The sequence below is a fragment of the Neofelis nebulosa genome, chromosome 4 (genome assembly GCF_028018385.1).
Source record: "Neofelis nebulosa isolate mNeoNeb1 chromosome 4, mNeoNeb1.pri, whole genome shotgun sequence".
NCBI classification, from domain to species: Eukaryota; Metazoa; Chordata; class Mammalia; order Carnivora; family Felidae; genus Neofelis; species Neofelis nebulosa.
Genome location: NC_080785.1, coordinates 59,183,204 through 59,206,485, shown reverse-complemented (window position 1 = coordinate 59,206,485; position 23,282 = coordinate 59,183,204). Strand labels below are relative to the sequence as shown.

The 23,282-nt window shown below is 39.4% G+C and overlaps 1 pseudogene; it reads left to right on the top strand.

Moving 5' to 3' along the window:
* Positions 1-3,775: 3,775 nt before the first annotated feature.
* LOC131508551 (destrin-like) lies at positions 3,776-4,481 on the top strand (annotated as a pseudogene).
* Positions 4,482-23,282: the final 18,801 nt, after the last annotated feature.

Sequence of the window (23,282 nt, the reverse complement as noted above, 5' to 3'; positions counted from 1 at the left end):
CATATTTGATGGGTGAGAAAATCTCCATGTTCAGGGTTCATCACAGTGCCAATCTACCAAGGTGACAGAACTGTTACATAAGCAGCGGCTGCCTTTACAGAGTGACATCCTGTCACATCCTTTAACAATAACAGAGCTGGACAAATGCATAAGGGGCAAAGACTACAAATCACACCCTTTGATAATGCCTATGTTTCTCTGGACCTCCAGCTTCTCACCACAAAAAGGAGGGGCAGTGTATCTAGAAGAAACAGACTATCTCCGTAGATTGTCCTGCTTTCAGCCATATGGGCAACATCCTGCTGTCATGAAGCATTCGTAACTGAGGAAGCACCATACTTGATGTTGTTTAACTACATTTATTTGGTGAAACATGGTGAGGTTTTAGTAATCTAAAACACATTAAATTACTTAGGGGGTGGGGCAAGGAGGATCATGATTATTAGAACACTGGAAGTGTTCTTTAAGGATAAAAATTGAATATATTTTAGGATAAAAATAAAAATTGAACACCTGTGAGCCTGTGATGGAAATATGTGGTAAAAATTGGTGGTCCATAAAGTTTAGGTTCCAATTAGGCTACAGTTAAACGGATAGGCACAGATGCACCGAGGGGGGACTTTGGTAAACTGGTCATTTTTCCAGTTTCCTCACCAGAGGGCAGTGCCGCTTCACACTTGGAGCCTTTGCCTGGGCGGCAGGGGCAGGCTGGCTACACGCCCCGAGTGTTTATCCCAACTTGGGTATAACTGAAGAATTTTGTTTTGTCCATGGCCACGTTATAAGGAAAGTTTTTAGCAAAAGTTATCTTTTATCTTCTCAGAAATTGACAGAGTGATCAGGGAATAATAAATAGCCACATATTCTCTTGCTTCAACCCTGAAAATGAAGGGAATTAAGAGTATCCGTTGGTTAGTGATAGGATAAATTAGATTAGTGAAATCCTTTCTGAGGATCTACTGCACTTTACAGGCACTTTTGGAGACCGTAAAAGTTCATGAGAGACATATAAGTGTTTATAACACTTAGTATTCTTGAGACATGAACCTACCCTCAGGGGATAGCCAAGTATATTTAACAGAAGCATATTTTATGGAACTTAAATTTTGTAAATCATATAAATCTGACTATGTGGACAAAGAGAAGTTACTAACCAAGCTTCGGAATTATAGTGACTGAAGTCTGAAGAATAAGATATTTTCCAAAATGCTCCCTTTGGGTTTTTGTTTTGTTTTTAATTAGTTTTTTTTTTTTTTAATTTTTATTTTAGACAGGGTACACATACAAGCCAGGGAGAGGGGCAGAGAGAGAGAAAGAGAGAGAAAAAGAATCTCAAGCAAGCTCCATGCTCAGTACAGAGCCCCACACATGGGGCTCCATCCCTCCATCAGTTGGGGTCATGACCTAAGCTGAAATCAAGAGTGGATTCTCCATCTCCATCGACTGAGCCACCCAGGTGCCCCTTCAAAATGCTCCTTTTGCAAATGAATGCTTTTGTGTGCTACTCTTAATAAGCACTAGTCAAGACTTTCTCACTGATAACTTGCTACAAAAGGTGTGTGTGTGTGTGTGTGTGTGTGTGTGTGTGTGTGTGTACACTCTGTGTGTAAATGAGATTAAACTCAATTTCAGAACTATGAGTTCAAATTTTGAGCAGTTACAAAAAATCACCTATGTGGCCTTAATGTTTCCTCTAAATGCTTGCTGTTATAGCAATCATCTTTTTTGTTAAACCAAATTTAAGAGGGAATCCTGAAAGCTACTTCAATCAAACTGAAAGTTCATTCTTAGACAAGATAGAATGTGCTCACTAGCAATTAACAATCCAGAGTTAAATTAAGAAATTACTTCCATTTATAACAGAATCAAAAACAATAAAATACTTAGGAGTAAATTTAACAAAAGAATTGTAGAAAAAATAATTGCTAGGTGTGTACACCAAAAGCTGCAAAATATCACTGGAAACTGATAAAGATCTTACTGAATAAAAAACATCCCAGGGATGTCTGGGTGACTCAGTTAAGTGGGCTGGCTTTTGCTGAGGTCATGAATTCATGGTTCATGAGTCCAAGCCCCACATCGGGCTCTCTGCTATCAGCACAGAGCCTACTTTGGATCCTCTGTTTCCCTCTCTCTCTGCCCCTCCCCTGCACATGCTCTCTCTCTCTCTCTCTCTCTCTCTCTCTCTCTCTCTCTGTCTCTGTCTCTCTGTCTGTCTCTCTGTCTCTCTGTCTCTCTCTCTCAAAAATAAATAAATATTTTAAAAAATGTCCGAGGTTCATGGATCAGAAGATATTTTAATATCTTCCAAATTTGTTAAGATGATAAAAGAAATTGATCTTCACATTCAATACAATTCCTATAAAAATCTTAGATGGCATTTTTGCAGAAATTGACAAGCTAATCCTAAAATTCATATAGATATGCAAGGGATCCAGAATAGCTAAACCAACCTTGAAAAAGAACAAAAATGAAGGTCTCACACTTCTGGATTTTAAAACTTACTACAAAGCTATAGTAATCAAGATTGTGTGATATTGGCATAAGGATAGACATAAAGATTAACAGAACCCCAAAATAAACCCATACGCTTATGATCAATTGATTTCGGACAAGGGCCCCAAGACAATTCAATGAGGGAAGAAGAATGTTTTCAACAAGTGGCACTTGGACAACTATTATACACACTCAAAAGAATGAATTTGTACCCTACATCACATCATATACAAAAATTAATTCAAAATGTATTTAAATGTAATACGTAAATGTAAGAGGTAGCACTGTACAACTGTTAGAAGAAAACATAGGTATAAGTTTTTGTGACCTTGAATTAGGCAATGGTTTCTAAGATCTGACATCAAAGCACAAACCACACTAGGAAAAAAATGCATAAATTGACATCAAAATTTTTAAAATTCTGTGCTCTAGAGGGCACTGTTAAGAAAGTGAGAGGCATCTGGATGGCTCAGTCGGTTGAGCATCTCACTTCGGCTCAGATCATGATCTCGCAGGTCGTGAGTTTGGGCCCTGCATCTGGCTCTGTGCTGACAGCTCAGAGCCCGGAACCTGCTTCAGATTCTGTGTCTCCCTCTCTCTTTGCCCTACGCCTGCCTGTGCTCTGTCATTCTCTGTCTTTCAAAAATGAATAAACACAAAAAAATTTTTTAAAAAAAAAGAAAGTGAGAGGACAACCCACAGAATGGGAGAAAATATTGATAAATGATATATCTAATAAGGATCTAATGCCCATAATATATAAGGCAGATTTAGAACTCAACAACTAAAAAAATAACCCGATTTTTGAATGGGCAAAGGTTTTGGACAGAGAGTCCTCCAAAAAACACAGATACAAATGACCAATAAGCACATGAAAAAATACCCGGCATGATTAGTCATTAGGGAAATGAAAATCAAAACCACAAGGTACGCTCCAGACCTGTTAGGATAGCTATAATAATAATTTGTTTAAAGACAATAGCAAAGGTGGGGTATCACGTGACCCCAGCCCTCAGGGAGTGGGGGAAATACGGTTCCCTATCCAGCTTGATTCTTTGCCTGCCCCTTGAGGCCAGGTGCCAGCCTGAGCTCAGCCTTCTCCTCCCTAGTAGATGAAGAAAGCCCCACCCCACAGGCCCAAGCTGGTGAGGGGGGTGGATCTGTCCCCCAGGTCCTGGAAGGAACCAGGTACTATGGTAGGCTTTGCAGATTCAACAGTATACAAGACAAAGTCCCTGTCCATATAAAGTATACATTCTAATGGAGGAGACAGTCCTCAGAAATGCAAGTTGCCGATGAAGTATATCTTATTTTTTATGACATGAAATTTCAGAAGTGCTCCACACCAGAAGAAATCAAGAAAAGAAAGAAGTCTGCCATGTTTTGTCTCAGTGCAGATAAAAAGTGCATCATTGTAGAAGAAGGGAAAGAAATCTTGGTTAGAGATGTGGGTTAAACCATAACCGATCCTTTCAAACATTTTGCAGAAATGCTTCCTGAAAAAGATGTCGCTATACTTTGTATGATGCAAGTTTTGAAACTAAGGAATCCAGAAAAAAGCAGCTGATGTTTTTGAGGGTTTTTGTTTGTTTGTTTGTTTTTGTTCTCAAGCAATTTCCAGACCTGAGATGGTAGTTATGGCTCTGCCTCCATCCTTGGACATTCAAGTTGAAAGGCATAAGAACCGGAGAGACCTAGAGATTGCTCTGTTCCTAGTTCCCAAGGACAGAAACTATTCTCTGTGGGAGGAGTAGACAAGGGTATCAGAACCAGCTCCTCTGGAAAGTTAAGTGATCAATGTGAGCCCCAAGGATGCAATCATAAAGAAATTTCAAGGCATAAAACATGAATACCAAGCAAATGGGCCAGAAGACCTCAGTCAGGCTTGTACTGCTTACAAGCTAGAAGGATCCTTAACTGTAGCTTTTGAAGAATGCTGTGTAGACCATCATTCAGTGCCACAAATCAAAAGCTCCCATGTTTAATGGTATCCTCTTGCTATATAAGCAAAACAAGTATGTTTAGGCCAGGGTTCCATTGAGGGGGAGCTGTCTTGTCATCGGTTAAACTAAATATTCTATCAATATGCAAAAATGGTCCTAAGTAAATCTAAAATCTGAAGACATATTATTGTGACATTAAATTCTTATTGGCCCAATGTCTGTTTTGATGAGTTGGCTTGTAAAGATTTTTGTTAAACCCATGATTTTTAATCATGTAGTTCACAAAACAGTACAAGGCCATATGAAGAGAATTATTGCCTCTTTGCTACCTCAACAGTTACTTTGTTTCTTTTGCTTAGAGAATTGGTCACAATCTGGTTATAATTTTGGCCCCAGATTCTTTATTCTCTCTTAAGCTAAACCATACAATGGAAAATAAATCTCCTCTCTACATGTAACAGCTCTAATATACTAGCTACAGTAAGATTAAGTCAGGCAGACTTAATTCTAGCAAGCGTGTAATGGAGACTGCCTCAGAATTGTTCACACTTCTCACTAAGGAGGGCATTTGTTGGGATGAGCACTGAATGTTGTATGTAAGTGATGAATCACTAAATCTACTCCTGCAACCAATATCACACTGCATGCCAACGAACTAGAATTCACTTGAAACATGAAAAAAAAGAAAGAAATGTGCACACTTCTAACCAGCGCTAATCTTGCAAAACATTATTTTGAGCACGCAGTTGAAACGCCGGAAGCAGTTCCTTGCACCTATAGTGAGCTCTCCACTCACTAGCTGGGAGATTGTTCTGAGAGTGACCTAGCATCTTGGAAATCCAATCATGATGTGTCCTCAGGAGAATGTGCCATACCTTGTAACAACTAACAATGATGCAAATTAGAGTTCCATTGTAATATACTCTGTTAGTGAAAATCATAAAATGGTGTATTGACAAGTTGGGCCAACTGTGACATCTTTGCGTCTCCTTCAGAATTTTGTTGCTTCAGGTACAATAAGGTGTGGAAGAGCATTGAGTTTATGTTTACTCTGGGGCCTGGGAGAACTTCCTAATTTCCTAGAGCAGTTTGTTGATTTCATGTGAAATGGGGAGCAGGTATAATGGATGACACCCACAGGAAGCCACTGCCTGATGACACTTGGAAGTGATTGTCTTTAACATCACAGGCATAGCACTTTGAACAATATAGAGATGCACACAGTTGAACTTAGAAGTAGCAGTATTGGCTTTACGTAATAAAGGAAGCAATATTAACTTAAAAATAAGATAATAATAAGTGTTAGCAAAGATGTGCAGAACCCTCATACGTTGCTAATGGGAGTGTAAAATGATGCAGCCATGTTGGAAAATAGCTTGGCAGTTCCTCAAAAAGTTGAACCCAGCAATTGCATCCCTAGGTATATACCCAAGATAATTAAAAATACTTATTCACACAAAAACCTACACGCCAATGTTCATAGCAACAATATTTACAATAACCAAAACGTGAAAACAATCCAAGGTCCATCAACTGACAGATAACTAAATACAACGTGGTGTATCTGTACCAAGGAATAGTATTCATGCATAAAAAGGAATGAAAGTACTGATACATGCTACAACATGGAGGAAAAATGGAGCTAAATATAAGAAAGCACTCACAAAGGACCAAATGTTGTTCCATTTGTATGAAATTTCCAGAATAGGCCAATCTGTGGACAGAGGTATATTAGTAGTGTTCAAGGGCTGGGGGTAGGGCAGAATGGGAGTGACTACTAATGGGAATGGGGTTTTCTTCTGGGGTGATGAAATGTTATGGAATTAAATAGTGCAGAGCTTTGTAAACACACTACAAACCATTGAGTTTTATGCTCTAAAGAGTGAATTTTATGGTATGTGAATTATATTTCAATTAAGAGAGAGACAGAGAGAAAGAGAATGGGCTTTGACAGAATGTTCCCAACCATGAAGGAGAGGGAAGTAGAAATGAGGTCATTAAAATGCTAGCATAAAGAACAGCATCATAAATGTGCTCTCAACCCAGGTCCCGGTAACACTGTTTACTAAAGACCAAGTCCTGCCTTTTTCCAAATATACTGATTAGAAAACAAAAGCTTATTGACCTAAATCAGAAAATCAAAACAAAACCAACAAAAACAAACCAAGTGGTAGCATAGTTTCTCTTTTTTTTTAGCAAATATTTATTTTATTAGTTAATATGAACTAATACTCAACAACAGGAAAATTGATTAATAATAATGTATTAATGTGGGGCGCCTGGGTGGCTCAGTCAGTTAAGCGTCCGACTTCGGCTCAGGTCATGATCTCACAGTTCGTGAGTTCAAGCCCCCCATCGGGCTCTATGCTGACAGCTTAGAGCCTGCTTCAGATTCTGTGTCTCCCTCTCTCTCTGCGCCAACCCTCCCCAGCTTGGACTCTGTCTGTCTCTGCCTGTCTCTCTCTCTCTCCCTCTCTCTCTCTCTCTCTCTCAAAAATAAATAAACACTAAAAATTTTTTAATAAAAAATAATAATATATTAATGCAATGGAGTGTTACAGAGCAGTAAAAAAGAATGCATCTGTACTGCATCAACAGAAACTTGACCAAAAAGCAAATAACAAGACTACATACAGTATGAGGCAATTTATATAAAATTTCTAAATGAAAAGCAATACTGTACACATACACACATACCACTTAAGGGTATATATGTGTATGTATATATATTATAACTGTATATATATAGCTATATATACCTAATTATATATATATATACCTAATTATACATATATATACCCTATTTTATATATTTATATATATCCCAAAGTATATAGTATATATTGTATAATATATACACAGCATAGTAAGAAATCAAGTATTAAAGATATATATAATACATAATAAAATATAGATTAAGAGTATTAAAGGATTAAGTATCAAGTATTAGGGATATATATAAAATATTAAAAAGCTCATGCAGTGATAAACATCTGACTGAAGAAAAAGGAAAACCTGTAGGACAGAGAAGGATTAAGAGAAGAACTATTTCAACTACATTTATAAAATTTCTTCCTTAATCTGGGTAGTAGGTACATGAGTTTATATTCTGTTATTCTTTATACATTGGATTCTGTTAGAAACTTTCTGTTACAAACTTTAAAAAATAAAAGCAATTTTAAAATATCATCATCATCAGGGCTTTTTATGGTTTGCTTTAAAATCACAACACATGATGGATGAAGCATTAAGAGCTTCTCCAAAATACTTTGCAACTATGCAGTGGCAAGTACCAAAGCTTTGAAATATTTTCAAAAATGAAAGCAAGTCAGGAGCCTGGGTGGCTCCGAAGGTTAAGCATCCAACTTTTGGCCCAGGTCAGCATCGGGCCCTGTGCTGACAGCTCAGAGCCTGGATCCTGCTTCAGATTGTGTCTCCCTTTCTCTCTGCACCTCCCCCTCCCCGTCCCCCGCCGCCAGCTGGAACTCTGTCTTTCTGTCTCAAAAATAAATAGACATTAATTTTTTTTTTTTTAATGAAAGCAAGAAACCAAGAGGGGGCCTGTGTAGGATTCTGTTTCCACTTCATTGGCAGAACTTATTTCTTAGTGTCTGCAAACCAATAAAGAGCTGGTGGCACTGTGTGCAAGGTGGTAGTCAGGTCTCCCTCTCGCCTGTGAGGAAACGGATGCCTGCAGCACTCTCTCTGGTGCCCCGTGATGCTCCAACCCACCTTCACAGCTTCACGCCTGTATTTGCAGCCTATTAGAGGACGTAGCTAGAAAGTGGTCAAACCTTTAATCAAGCAACGAAAAGACTACTGTAATCTAAGTGTCTGACAAAGTATCTACGTGAAACCAGTTGACATAGTTGAAAAGTAAAAAAAATCAGTCATGTACCACTTGAGCTCCTCTGCAACTTATCTAACTGCTAATACTGATTTTTTCTGTAAATTAACCAAATTTAACCTTGTTTGGGGACTTTTAAAAAAGTGTTAATGTGGGGCGCCTGGGGTAAGCTTCCCACTCTTGATTTTGGCTCAGGTCACGATCTCAGGATTCCCTCCTCTGGCTCCTTGCTGACAGCGCAGAGCCAGCTTGGGATCTTCTCTCTCTGCCCCTCCCTCCCTTGAGCATGTTCTCTCTCCCCTCCCCCCCGCACTCTCAAAATAAAATAAATAAACTTTAAAAAAAAGAAAATTGTTCATATGTGTCTGTGCCTTTGTGTGTCTTATGAATATTAATTAATGGAGGTTAGTATTTGTCATTCTATAATGTGTAATTTTTAAATTCAACCCATTAAAGTTATTACTATGTAGATAACACCTAGAAGCAAGAAGCCACAAAAAAGCCAAACAATAAAATTCCCAGTGCAGCTTCAAGCAGACACCCGGAATCTGAGCACTCTTGTCTGGGGCGTATCTGTTAGACTAGGTAGACTAGGAAATAGCACAGCGGGGAGGTCTTCTGGGTGATGCCCAGCCCAGAGGTATCTTTTTTCGTGTCTGAAGCCAGAGAGATTTATCAAATTTCTCTCTGCACTGCATTTCAAATGAGCAGTTTTGCCAAAGGTTTTAGTTGAGTGCACAGGCACTGGCAAAGAGTCCCTCTTCCTGCAGTTCCCTGATTGAAAGCCTTGCAAAGCAGTGGCGATCAACGCAAACAGCCAGTACAGAGGAAATCCAACCGATGACATCCTCCTAACGAAAACCAAAAGGTATTTCTGCCTTTCAACATCTCCAGCCATTGCAAACAAGACCTCAAGTCCTTCCTGATTAAAGAAGTTGCTGATCCAGTTGAAAGGAAAGCAAAGAAGCAAATTAGAAGACAACACAGGGTCAAGTAAGGCTAGCAAAGAAACGAGACTAAAGCAAAACAGAAGCCCTCTCTTGGTCTCGATCCCAATTTATTTATTCCCATGAATTTTAATGGTATTTTTTTATTATTAAAGTATAACATGCATACATACAGCTTGATGAATTTTCTCAAGTCAAGTACATCTCGTGACCACATACAGACCCAGCAGCACTTTCATGCCTCATCCCAGTTACTGGTTCTCCTCCCAAGGCAACCACAGTTCTGGTTTCTACCATGAGCAGTCAGTTTTACCTTCCTCCCAACATTAAACAGACTCCTACACAATGCAATCTTTTGTGTCCGGCTTCTTTTGTCCTACCTTGTGTTAGTGAGAGTCATCATATTCTGTGTGGCAAGTTTGGTCACTGAATGAACAAACTACAGCAGATGTCTTCTTAGTCCTGTTACTGAGCATTTGCTCATCCAAGAATAAGCTGACATAGTTGCTAAAATCAGAGGGCTCCTTCTAGAATGACTAAGCAGCACAGCTCTAGCAGGCTTTGGCCTCCAAGTTGGTACATCAAAGAAACATTTTTTCTCATTTTCAGTTTCAAGGGGTTTCAATGCCCTGGGTGAAGTTGTTCCATGTGTATTTTTTCTCTCTTTAATGATGATGGAATATGTCCTAATATGCTTTCTCCAGTCAAGACACTGGTGGTGAATTTTGCCAAGTTCTCTCTTTTATTCATAATCAGTTTTACTAAGTTCATCAATTTTTCTAGTTGAAAAAGAAAAACTTTGTTGACTTTCCCTATTATACATTGGTTTTCAATTTCCTTAATTACTGCTCCTTAATACTGTTTCTTCTCCTTGCTTTAGTTTAGTCTTTTCCTAACTTTTGAGAAGGATACCTTGGTCATTGATTTTTCAGCCTACTTTCAAATATTGTTTTCTAAATTAAGCTATTCTTTTCATCTTTAAAACCATCCTTCTGTACCTTGCAATCTGTGATGCTGGGATTCTTACTGCACACACTACAATTCTACTCCATTCATGGGCCAGCCCCTGCAAAGGGGGTGTTGAGACGATGCGGAGGCCACCATGGAGGAAGAAGGGCCTTGCCCTTTCTTAACCCCTCCCATCCTGAAGCCCCACCCAGCAATAGCCTTTCCCTCCAGTGGCACCTGTGGGTTCAGCCCAACCCCCCTCATTGTTCCTCAGCTCATCCCAGCTCCACAGGGGACCTCTTCCAAACTTTTTGGTCCCCTCAGCTGTAGGATGGAAGCTGCTTCCTGCAATTAATAGATCTGTTACTGAAGTGTCCCTTTTTAGCTTTCTCTTGCTTATCTCTCCCTTATCTTCATTTCTTTCTGCCAAAATAACTAGTTTGGTTTGTCTTCTGACTGCACCCTGCCTGTCGTTGTCCCAAAGCACGTGAAACAAAGAAGTGACACATATTCAAAACTGGACTCAAACTCTCATTTTCTCCTCCCTCCCAAATTGCTTTTCCTCATCTATCCTGTATCTTTGTGGAGAAGAAACCACAAGCCAGAAGTCTGGGACTTTTTCCTAATGTTGTTTGTTTGTTTGTTTTTTCCTCTCCTTTAGCCTCTATAGCCAGTCTACCATCAAAAGCCACTGCTTCTGACTTATATATTTTCCCAAAATCTCTTCCCTCTTTTCCATCTCCCCTGCCACCACTTTAATTCAGGCCCCAGTCATTTCTCATCAGGCCTATTTAATTAGTCTCCCAGACTGAGGCCTCCTTATACACCAATCCCTATCCTACTACCAAAATCATCTCCCAGAAAGGCAAAGCTTCTGTCTTCAAAGACATTTCCGAGGCTCCCCATTGCCATAGGGTAAAGCCCAAATGCCTCAGCAATGAATTCATCTTTTAGCCTTTCATGAGCTGATCTTTACCCATTCCCTCAGCTTCCTCTGTCACTAATCCCCACCTTCCACAAGCAAAGCCTGTCCCCCACCAAACACACACACACACACATACACACACACACACACCCCACACACACACACAGTCTCCCAGGATGCCTGTCTCATTGGGCTGTAAACATCTTGAGATGAAAAGATAAGGCTTATCCATCATCACCCACAGGTCTTGGCAATCAGGGCATTCAAAAAGCTTCCATGAAATGAGAAAATGACATTCCATGTTTCTATATAATTTTCATATTCATAATTTTTAACTATATTAGTTGTGGTGGTTAATTTTATGTGTCAACTTGACTAGACCACAGTACTCAGATATTTGGCCAAATATTATTCTCAATATTTAACTAACATTTAAATCGGTAGATTTTGAGTAAAGTATAGTGCTCTCCATATGTGAGGTGGGACTTACCCAATCAGTTGAAAGTCTTAATAGAAAGAAAAAACAAACAAACAAACAAAAAAAAACCCCTGACCTTCCCAGAAAAGGAGGGAATTCTGCCAGCAGACTACCTTTGGACTCAAATTGCAACTTTTCCCGAGGTCTCTAGTCTGCTGACCTAATCTGTAGATTTTGGACTTGAAACACAATCACATGAGCCAATTTCTTAAAATAAATCTCTTTTGATACACACACACACACACACACACACACACACACACACACCCTGGTTCTATTTCTCTGGAGAATTCTAATGCATTAGTTTTGGATTTGCGGTTTGTTTGTTAGCCATCAAAAATACAATTCTATACTGATAGTTTTATCTCAAATAATTATTTAGGATTAAAATCTAGGGTTAGGTTTCAATTCAAATGGATACAAGTTACAATGGCTCTTAATAAATATTTTCTAGTCTCCATCCAAAAAAAAAGATTATACCAACATATAATGCTTTACTATTGTGTAAATGTATGTTGGCCCCCAGAGTGTTTTCCACACATTTCACATTTTAATTTACGAATTTTTAACTCTTCTCTAGGTGGAATATGGCTCTGTACATTTCCTTACTGGGTATGTTTCCTATAAAATAGACTTTATATATCATTTGCCCATTTGTCCCTGGAGTGTTAGAAGTGTAACATGATTCCTTCACATCATTAGTTATGACAGGATAATCGTTGTAATCAATAGGTGTCAGGGTTCAAGGATATGAGGAATCTGTGTTTTGCTTATGCAGGTCAGTCTATACAATTATCAGGATCTCAGGCTATATAGCCTGTAAGCTCCATGTAAGTTGCCCTGGGACGCTTCTCTATCCCAAGCAAGAGGAGGGAAAAGAAAGAGGAGTATTCATAGAAGAATTTTTTAGACTAGGTCTGGAAGTGGAACTCTTACCTCCTCTATCAATCCATTTGGTAAACTCATCATATGGCCAACTCAATGCAGGGGTCTGGGAAATGCAGTCCAGCTGCATACTTAGCAGAGAGAAGATAACTTGGGCTGTGGTGAGCAACTATCTGTCTCTGCCACAGTACGGAACCCGCTGTGCCCGGTGTTAAGAATGTGGACTCCTAAGTCACTATCCGATGATCATATAGAGCAAGGTACTTAACTTTTCTGATCCTGTTTTTCATTTTTGAATCCGACCATAAAAGGACCTCCTAGAGCGGTTGTAAGGATTAGACAAGTATGTGCAAGTTCCTGGCATATAGTAGGTTTATAATACATATCAGATTCTTTCCATAATTTTCCATTATATTTTTGTTAAATGTGTGTTTATATTCATTTGCATTCATGTTCTTCTGTTTGGGGATGTGAAAATATGGTGTTTATGGCATTCTAAGTCCTCTTTCAATTTGTAATTTCTTGTAGTATTTCCAGGAGTTTCAAGCTATCATTCCCCATTGTTGAATAGGATGTCTGCTCTGTACCTTCTAATTTGCCTATGGCCTGAGTATGTATTTTCTTCTTTTAAATTCTCCTGTAGTGCAAGTTCTGGAACACCCTCAAAGCCCTTCCCAATTTCCAAAGATCAAACTGTGAAACAGGCAGGACAAGTATCTCTCCTAACAGGCTCTCTATTTCCTGTCATTTTTTCCCTCCTTTTTTTTCTTCCCTTGAGAGTTGCTCTATCCTCCCATCCCTCTCCTGAATGCTCTCCACATCTCCTCCCTGCCAACATTTGCCCTCAGCAAAACAGCTCAATTATGTCAAAAAGACTGTAAGAGATTTAAATAGTGATATCCATCTTTGGTGGAAAACAATCACCTAGGGGCTGATTGAAATGTAAATCCCCAAATTTCTGATTCAAATGACCTTGGTACAAATCTGCATTTTAATGAGTACCCTAGGTGACTTTAAAACAGATACTCCCACACTTAGAAAAAGTGGCTTAACTCCTTGCAGAGACATTTACATATAAGATCTTAAACTACAGAGGAGAAAAAGTAATCATAACATGATTTCAGGCACCTAACAATGGATAAGAAAGCCTTTCTGGAGAGAGGGTAGGTGGCCTTGTGGCCTCAAAATGGCATATATTCTCCTTTATATTTACTGGAACTGTAATCACCTTTGTTCCCCTACAGGTAAGAATAAATACTCTCTGGTCTGTGGTCTTAGCAAAATCAAACCAAGTGTTTTCCAATCAGTTGCTGCATGACTGTGTGATATAATGTCTAAAGACTAAAAAGATTAGACCTCTCAATTGCTTTGTGAGGTGCTATTCTTACAGCCAAGGGGGAAAATTTCAAGTAGAAATAGCAAGTTGTATTTCTAACTGTGCCTCTCTCTGAGTGCTCCAACCACTTCAGTCTTACTGTTGAGTCCTTTAATAATTTTTTTTTAATGTTTATTTATTTTTGAGGGAGAGAGAATGACAGAGCACAAGCAGGGGAGGGGCAGAAAGAGAGGGAGACACAGAATCTGAAGCAGGCTCCAGGTTCCAAGCTGTCAGCAAGGAGCCCGACGTGGGGTTCAAACCCACGAGCTGTGAGATCATGTGAGATCAGCCGAAGTCAGATGCTCAACTGACTGAGCCACCGAGGCGCCCCAATAATTTTTCTCATTCTTAAGAAAAGATATCCCTTTCATTATCTTTCTTCTAAAAGAAAATGCAGATGTTAACATATAGTCATTTTATTGCTCACTACACAAGAATCACATTTCCCAAACCTTACTGCATTGAGTAGGTAAAACAGAAAACCTTTCATAACACACGGTAACTATGACAATGGAATTCCATGGCCCACCTGGTTCAAGTTACAGGAGTGGCTTAGGGTAGTACCTGGTGTATTTCACCCCAAGTGATAGCCATTTCAAGCATCACCCTACAGAGGCGTGATCTTCAAAGAAGTGAGAGGAAAGAAGAATCATGTAAATAATATTCCAACATGGAAGAGAGCGCATAGGGCACTAAGACCCCTGCGTCTGATAGAGGAAAGCAGGATTGAAGGCCAAGAGCCTATGAGACATAAATATTCTGCTGAGGACCTTCTAAGACATCCAGAACAGAATTATTAGTGGCTCCGTTTGATCATTAAATGAAAGGCTGTCGTAAATCAAGAAGATAAAGGACAGTTTTTATCCAGAGGACTGAAAAGTCTTCAAACATCTGGTCTGGAAAAGGTTCAGTGGAGTGAGTGTAATTCGGATATCCTACTGGAAAGTAGATTGAAGGATTGTGCTTGGTGCTTGTCTGTTTTCAAGGCACAGGGATTAATGACCAGATAGGAGAGCTAATGACTCAACCAGAGTGGATTATTATTCAGCCTGACTGGCAGAAATCCCTTTGAGGCTATCCTTTATCCCACGTTTTTCTACTTACTAAATTAAATGTAAAAATAGTACCTGTTTTTCCTTAAAAGGAGAAGTAACTTGTATCTCCCTCCTGTCCACCCCATTTTTTTTTTAATTTTAATGTGGTAAAATACACATAACATAAAATTTCCCATCTTAACCATTGTTAAGTGTGTATTTCACAGGCATTAAGTAGACCACATTATTGTGCCTCTCTGCCTCCATTTATCTTCAAATTATTAAGCAAACTACTGCACTGGTCTAAGACAAAATGGAGAGTCCCGATAAGTGTGAAACATGGTGTCTCTGATTCTATCTCCACCTGTAATCTTAGGACTAATAGAACTCTTGAAGTGCCTCCCCATACACATTTCCCCCAACACACACACACACACACACACACACACACACACACACACACACACACTCCACTACATAATGATTTCTGGAGTCCCAGGGAAGTCTCACATGGTGTGGCTACCATTTGCTCTGTGTTCTGTCACTGCCATAACTGCTGATACTGGAATTTCCAATCCATAAACAAAGCCACAAGATTCCTTCAATCTATTACCCAGTTCCCAAAACACAGCGGTTTTAAATCTGTAGTGGCTCAATGACACTTTCTGTGAACCTCTCCCTTTCTGGTCCACTTAAAGCCCCTTCCCACGAAATCAGTATTGTGGGCTAGGCCAGAGGAGACTCCAAAAGGACAGTTGTCGTGTTATCTTCGGTTCCACCCTCTACTCCAAAGCCAGGACCCTGCGATGAGACTAAGCCTGTGTCTTCTGACTCTCTCCTTGGTTAGAGCAAGTACCTTTTCTCTCCTGTAAATACACAGAAGTCCACTGCCGCAATCTCAAGCATCTCTAGACATGTCCAAAGCCGAGGGGTGACAGCTAAGGCTCAAACTTGGACCTCCATTCTTCTTCCCTCCCACAGGCTAGTGGTCTGTGATCCATAGATACGTGCTTCTACAGTTGCTTTACCCAGAAGGAAAAGTACACTGTCAACATGGCTTGATAATTCATAATGATGTGTGTGCTAGCCCTGGAGCAAAGAAAGTAAACCCTTACGCACTTTCCAGGTTTTAAATAAATGACTTGAAAGTCACCGTAATACATCATATCACACTCCAAAGCTCATACCCACTTCTCAACCACTACAGCCCAGCAAACTCCAACAGCTACCAAAGTAAAAATAGTATGATGGAGAAGGTTTAGAAAATACACCTGGGGCCAAGTAGTGTCATACTGCTCTATTGCTACAGCAATAATAAAAATGTCGTATATTTATTTGTACAGTCTGTAGACAGGCACAGTTTAATTTAGAGGTTTACAGCAACCACTGGCAAGCATCACCCTACAGAAGCGTGATCTTCAAAGAACTGAGAGCAAAGAATAATCATGAATATAATATTCCAACATGGAAGAGAGTGAGGAGGGCACTAACAGTAAATAGTGTTACCTCCATTTTATAGATGAAAAGCTGGTACGCAAGACAGCCTGAGATGAAATGGCTAAGTGGCACAGAGAGGGCAGCTTCAATCTCTTGAACTCTGTGAAAATATGGTAATGCCTCAGTGTGAAACATGAAGAAAGGCAAATTGACCCCCAGATTATTTCACTCCTCCTACATTGCATTTCTTGCCCACCTTGACTCCCTTCCAACACTTCCAGTTTGCATCATCACTTCAAAAGGAGACACCTGACATAAATTTTGCAATGTCACAGAAAAAGAAGTCAGTGCAAGAATTGCAACAAAGGTATGAGTTTGGGATTTTCCTCAAGAAGCCATTGAGATCTGACCAGTAAGTCCTTATTGCCTAGCAACAGCATTTTCCAGAGTTAAACCAACGACAGTAACAGGAGCCATGTTGTAACTGGCACAATCACAAACAAATGACATAGTTGGTGAAATTTGTTTCTGAGATTTTCAGGCTTGAGCAAGAGAGCTACCAACTCACCAAATTCTTCTAAAAGTGTTTTCTAATAATTTACTAGAAAACTCCAATTTATAGTGATAACAGAAGCTCTTACCATCTGATACAATATCAAAAGACAACTTGGATGAATCTTACATGCTGCAAATCAGAATAATCTGTTTAACACAACAGCATAGACTCTTCATACAGCTGTCCTGAACATAAACCAGACCATCTGACCCCACTATTTAACTCTGCCATTTTAAGGTTGGGTTTACCAAGACATATTTTTTGTTTTGTTTTGTTTTGTTTTGTAATTTTTAATTTTTGGGTTTTTTTAAAGTAGGCTACCTACCCAAAGTGGGGCTTAAGCTCACGACACTGAGACCAAGAGCCACATGTTCTACTGACTGAACCAGCCAGGCACCTTTAATTCTGTCATTTTAAACCAGGGACTTTTAACCAGTTTTTACCTTGCCACTTACTCTGCTTAGCCAGCCACATAGTCAATGACTACCATCACCAAAGTGATATAAAGAATGTAAAATTGATTTGTCATCTAATCCTGAATAATAGGGTATCCTAAAGGAAATTTTTAAAAATCTTCTCACAGATTAGATTATGAATCAGAGGTTAATTATCAAATGAATAATAAATATTTCTAAAAATAAATAATCCCACCATTTTTTAATTTTTTTAATCCCACCATTTCATTTATTTTTTGAGAGAGAGAGAGAGAGCAAATCAGGGAGAGTCAGAAAAAGAGAGGCGGGGAGAGAGAAATCCCAAGCAGTCTCTGCACTATGAGCAATGAGGGGCTTAAACTCATGAACCATGAGATCATGACCTGAGCCAAATTGGATGCTTAACCGACGGAGCCACCTAGTTGCCCCCCTTTAAAAATAAAAAAATTAATGTTTATTTTTTGAAAGAGAGAGAGAGAAAGAGAGAGACTCAAACCAGGGAAGGGCAGAGAGAGAGTAAAAGAAATAATCCCACTGTTTAAAAAATTTTTTTTAATGTTTACTTATTTTTGAGAGAGATAGAGAGAGCATGAGTGGGGAGAGGCAGAGATAGAGGGAGACAGAGAATCTGAAGCAAGCTCCAGGGTCTGAGCTGTCAGCACAGAACCCTGCGAGAGGCTGGAAGTCACGAGCCATGAGATCACGACCTGACCCAAAGGTGGACGCTTAACCAACTGAGCCACCCAGGTGCCCCAAAAATCTCCGTTTTTAGAATGCCGGATTTACTAGTGAGATTTTTAAAAAGCGATGTGAAAACAAACAAAAAATTTGTTTTTGATGATAAACAGAATAACATCTTTGTGACAGTGAAATACTTTAATAAAAAAACTGACCTGGGAAAAACATAAAGACATAATTGACATTGGCTGCACACAGTAAATCTATCGACTTAAAATTTATAGAAAAATCCTTTAGGCCAGGAGAACTGAATCTTATAGGAATCATGGCCATAATGAAGAAAGCTCTGTGAGCCACTTAGGAGTCATTTCGAGTATATATTTTTAAGTAAAAAAAGCAAAGTTCAAAAGGACAGTATATGTAGAACTTTTCCTATTGTGTAAGAAAATATCTAGTTTTTGCTTATACGAAACACAGGAAAGGTAGATCAGCTAACAAAAATAGTTACCAGCAGCAGTAGATAGGAATGGTGTACAGGAGAGACAGGAAGAGCAAAACTATTCTGAGTGTAAATTAATTTTTAGTTTTGACTTATATAAACATATAAAACATTTTACATATCCAATAAACAAAATTAAATCAGAAATGATAGAAAAAGTAAATTCTAAAATTAAATATAATGAGAAACTATCCTAAAAGTATATGTAATTAATAACATAATCATACAGAGAACATAAGTCATTCGTGTAATTAGAACACAGTATTGTGGGATATATTCTGGGAACAAAAAAATGCAAAGCAACCTTTTTTAAAAAATGTTTTGTTTATTTTTGAGAGATGGAGAGAGAGAGAGAAAGGGAGAGAAAGGAGAGAGCACAAGCAGGGAAGGGGCAGAGAGAGAGAGGGACAGAGGATTCGAAGCAGGCATTGTGCTGACAGCAGCAAACCTGACGTGGGGCTCAAACTCAGGAACCATGAGATCGTGAGCTGAGCCAAAGTCAAACACTCAGCCTCTCAACTGACTGAGCCACCCAGATGCCCCCAAAATACAAAGTAATCTTAAACTACTCAGTAGTTTTGTTGCTATTGGTGTTGTAATTCGGAAATATTGTACTTTGGAATAAAGGAGTAAATATAGGAGATGTTGTTAGGAACCAGTAGTTTCACTGCAGAGAGAAGAGATATAAAATGGAATGGGAGAAAGCAGGGAAAACTCATGTGTTGTTGAACTGAATTGGATGTAACAATACAATTTTTTTTTTAATTATCCTAGCTTTATCCATTGAAAAGTCCTAGATCATGATTTCCAAATACAACCTCCAGTGAAAGGGAACCAACGACCATTTGGAGATATAACTGATTTCAGGGCTGGGATGAATCTGGAACAACTCAGTGTACCAGAAAGCAAGGAGGTGCTCAAACATCAGTAGGACACTGGCTTTTGAAGTGGTGCTCTCTGGCTAATTTGGAACAATGTTGGCATCAAAAAGAGTAATGATGGTCATGGATTCTTATCACATCAAACGTTTCTCAGTGTGGGATCTTCTGCAGTACAACCTTCGTAGACTCTTGAAAGGAATCAGTGTCATGAAAAACAGAGGGAAACAGTGGGATTGCTCCAGACTGAGAGAGACTCAGGAGAACGCAGTGAAGACTTGGAGAGGCAAGTATCTAAAGGACATGCAAACAAGGGCGCCTGGGTGGCTCAGTCAGTTAGGCATCCAACTTCAGCTCAGGTCATGATCTCATGGCTCGTGAGTTCAAGCCCTGCATCGGGCTCTTTGCTGACAGTTCAGAGAGCCTGGAGCCTGCTTCAGATTCTATCTCCCGATTCTGTCTCCCTCTCTCTCTGCCCCTCCTCAGCTTGTGTGCACACTCTCTCTCTCTTTCAAAATAAATAAGTAAACTTAAAAAAAAATAAAGGACATACAAACAGACACAAAGGAATTAGCCCAATATAAAAAAAGAAATCACAAATGCACATGAAGGGAAAACCACAAAACTTCTCAAGGTTACCACATTTACATTAGTCTGCTTATGGTGGAAATAAAGCAATATTCTCTGATAATTAACATACTAACAAAGGTTGTGACATATATTCCAGTATTTGCACTGTGAAAGTTAAGGCTAAATTTGCTTTTGCAAGGGACTTTAGATTTATGCAAATGTCCACATTTGCTTTGTGTTTTTTAGGATCTGAAACAAACAGAGTGACCCAGTTACTTTTGTCTATCTTAGAGGGCAAAGTGCCCCTGACTGTGATGGCGTTGGTGAGGTACAACAACAGAATACTGTCCATTTTGCTTTCTTTCACAAGGGAAACAATAGCCATGTGTGAGGTGGGAAGCTGAATCAAACACAGACCCCAAAAATGAAAACAACAAAAAACTACACAGGACCAGTTGGGGACAATTTGAAAAAATTCAGTATGAACTTTATGTTAGTTGATGCTACTGAATTCATGTTGGTTGAATCATTTCCCCCTTATTAACTATAAGCCCAATTCAACTAAGGAGTTGGTTTTTGTAGAATAATGTACTCAGGACAGACAAGTATTTAGGGGTGAAGTGCTATGATTCTGCACCCCACTCTTACTGATTTGGGGAAGGGAAAATGTGTTAAAGAGCTAGAATAGCTATGGTAAATTCAATGTACTTATGGAAGGAGTATAAGATCATTTGTTTTATTCTCCCTCCAACTTTTCTGTGGGCAAAGACATCTTCATAAATTAAAAAATTTAAAGAAATAATGCCCCCAAAACCCTACAATGGCAATGGGTAAAAAAAAAAAAAATGACATGGGTTAAAACAATATGATGGATAAATCAAATTTTTGTTGGGGCACTTGTGTGGCTCAGTTGATTAAGCATTTGACTTCAGCTCAGGTCATGATCTCATGGTTCATGAGTTCCAGCCCTGCGTCGGGCTCTGTGCTGACAGCTCAGAGGCTGGAGCCTGTTTCCAATTCTGTGTCTGCCTCTCTCTCTGCCCCTCCCCTGCTCACAGTCTGTTTCTCTCTCTCTCTCAAAAATAAACAAAAATTTTAAAAAACTTTTTTGTTGTTGTAAATTTTCTATAGAAGGGAACTGATCCTGGTGAATATAATTCAAAAAAAGAAAAGTAGTAAGAAAAGTCAGAAAGAATTTTCAGCATGTTAAATAAAAAAAAAAATTTGATCACATAATTAAATTGAAAGAAGTTTGTGAAAAGTTTTCAATATTGGTCCAATTCCATTAATATGTAGCCATCAACCATTTGTTAAGACATCTTGACTGTCAAATGAGGGTGGGGAAGCCTCCAAACATGAACATGTTAGTTTGGTCAAAATGGCTGGTAGGGAAGAAATATTATAAACTCATCCCAGGGATTTGGCAAATGCTATCTTTTAAAAATCTGTGCCTTGGGGAATTGGAATCGCTAGGTCAGGTGGCTATGGTTAGGCAATGAGTGCGAAATCAATTTGGGAGAAGCAGAGAGGAGCCTGGAAGATGTGGCTCACCAGAAGGTACTGGAGAAAAGACCCATTCATTGAGTTTCCCTTAATCCCCGGGAAGAGGAAGTCAGCATGGGTCAGCTGCTCACCAGTTTCCACACAAGCAGTTTCAGGATTCCTGTTTATACAGCAGGTTCCTATATTTTCAAGTACTAGTCTCATTCAACCCTATGACTGGGGAGAGACGGACAAACCATTATCTTCACTTTACAGAGGAGGAGACTGAGACTCTTAGAAGTTGCGAAACCTGTCCCCAGCTAGCAAAATGAAGCAAGTCTCCATCCTGTTATCCCTTTAACTGGAATCTGCTTTAAAATGTAACATGAGTTGGGGCACCTGGGTGTCTTGGTCGGTTAAGCGTCCGACTTCGGCTCAGGTCATGATCTTGCGGTCCGCTGAGTTCGAGCCCCACGTCGAGCTCTGTGCTGACAGCTCAGAGCCTGGAGCCTGTTTCAGATTCTGTATCTCCCTGTCTCTCTGCCCCTCCCCTATTCATGCTCTGTCTCTCTCTGTCTCAAAAATAAACAAACGTTAAAAAAAAAAAATTTTTTTTTTTTTAAATGTAACATGGGAGACCTCAGGATAAAAAGATCTTCAGCATTATTCTAGACTCTGCATTCTGTACTTAATGCTGATTAAATTAAAGATATAGGTCTTTCTGTAAAAAAAATTGATTCGTGCTTTTATTTTCCAGTGGTCACTAAGAAGTGGAGAAATTGAGATTCTGATTTGCTGTTTAATAATTACTAATAAATAATACTGGATCAAGTAGTTAATCCTCATCACTGTTCTAAAAAGACACAGAACAACAGAGATCTGCCAGCCATTTGATAAATGATTTAACTAACTAGAAAATTATGGGTGAGTCCACATAAAGTCCACAACAGCTTTTGTATAACTTAAGCTTAAATGAAAAGTGGAAAGAAATATTCTGTGCTGGACCATAATGTGCAGTTGTTCGTACTTATAAATTACCCTCAGGTCACCACAGAGAAGAGAGGAGAAATTTAATAATGGCACTGAATAATATTTGCCTAATGGTGCCATTCCTATCAGTTACAAAATCATTTAAAACCACGGTACACTGTGCTGTGGGAAATCAAAATGTAGAGAAATCACATCAGCTTCTACAGTTTGAACTAGGATCTCAGTGCAGTGCATGTGCGTGCATGTGTGTGTCTGAGTGTGGGTGAGTGTGTGTGTGTGTGTGTTTAATGGGACAGGGAGGGTCTGGAGGAGTAGGAAGATGAGGGATGGGGGCGCCATACGAAAAGAAGCCCATCACTTCAAAGAGGCGGCTGGTGGTGAGCAGGTGGGGGGCTCTCTAGGGAAGGTACAGGGACAGTTACTGTGCTGGAATGCACATGTGGCAGAGCAGCAAATGAGGGGGGCTGGAAGATCAAAAGGAAACCTGAAAATCACAGGTCACTCCCAATCTGTACCTCTCAACTAGGATTACGGCGTCAGGCATTTGAAAGGGAGTGCCTGATCTTTACAAGGTCAAGAGCCACACACTCGGTGAGTCTGTAATGGATCTGATTCAGCTAGTTTGGTTACTGCCAAATACAGAATACATTCCGGCCCAAGAAACTCAGGTAGCTCCCAAAGCCCTTTAAAGTTTGCAGAGACAACCTGCTTTTCCCAGGCTTCCATGGGCTCTTTTGAAGTATCTCCAGGAGCTAAACAGCCTTTCCAGAAGGACTCATTTAGCAATGCTCATGAAGAGTGATGAATGCTCTCCAGATTGGCCCTTTTTTGTTCCTCCAGTGTTACCATCCTCGTAGAAAGAGGACGACCTCCCACC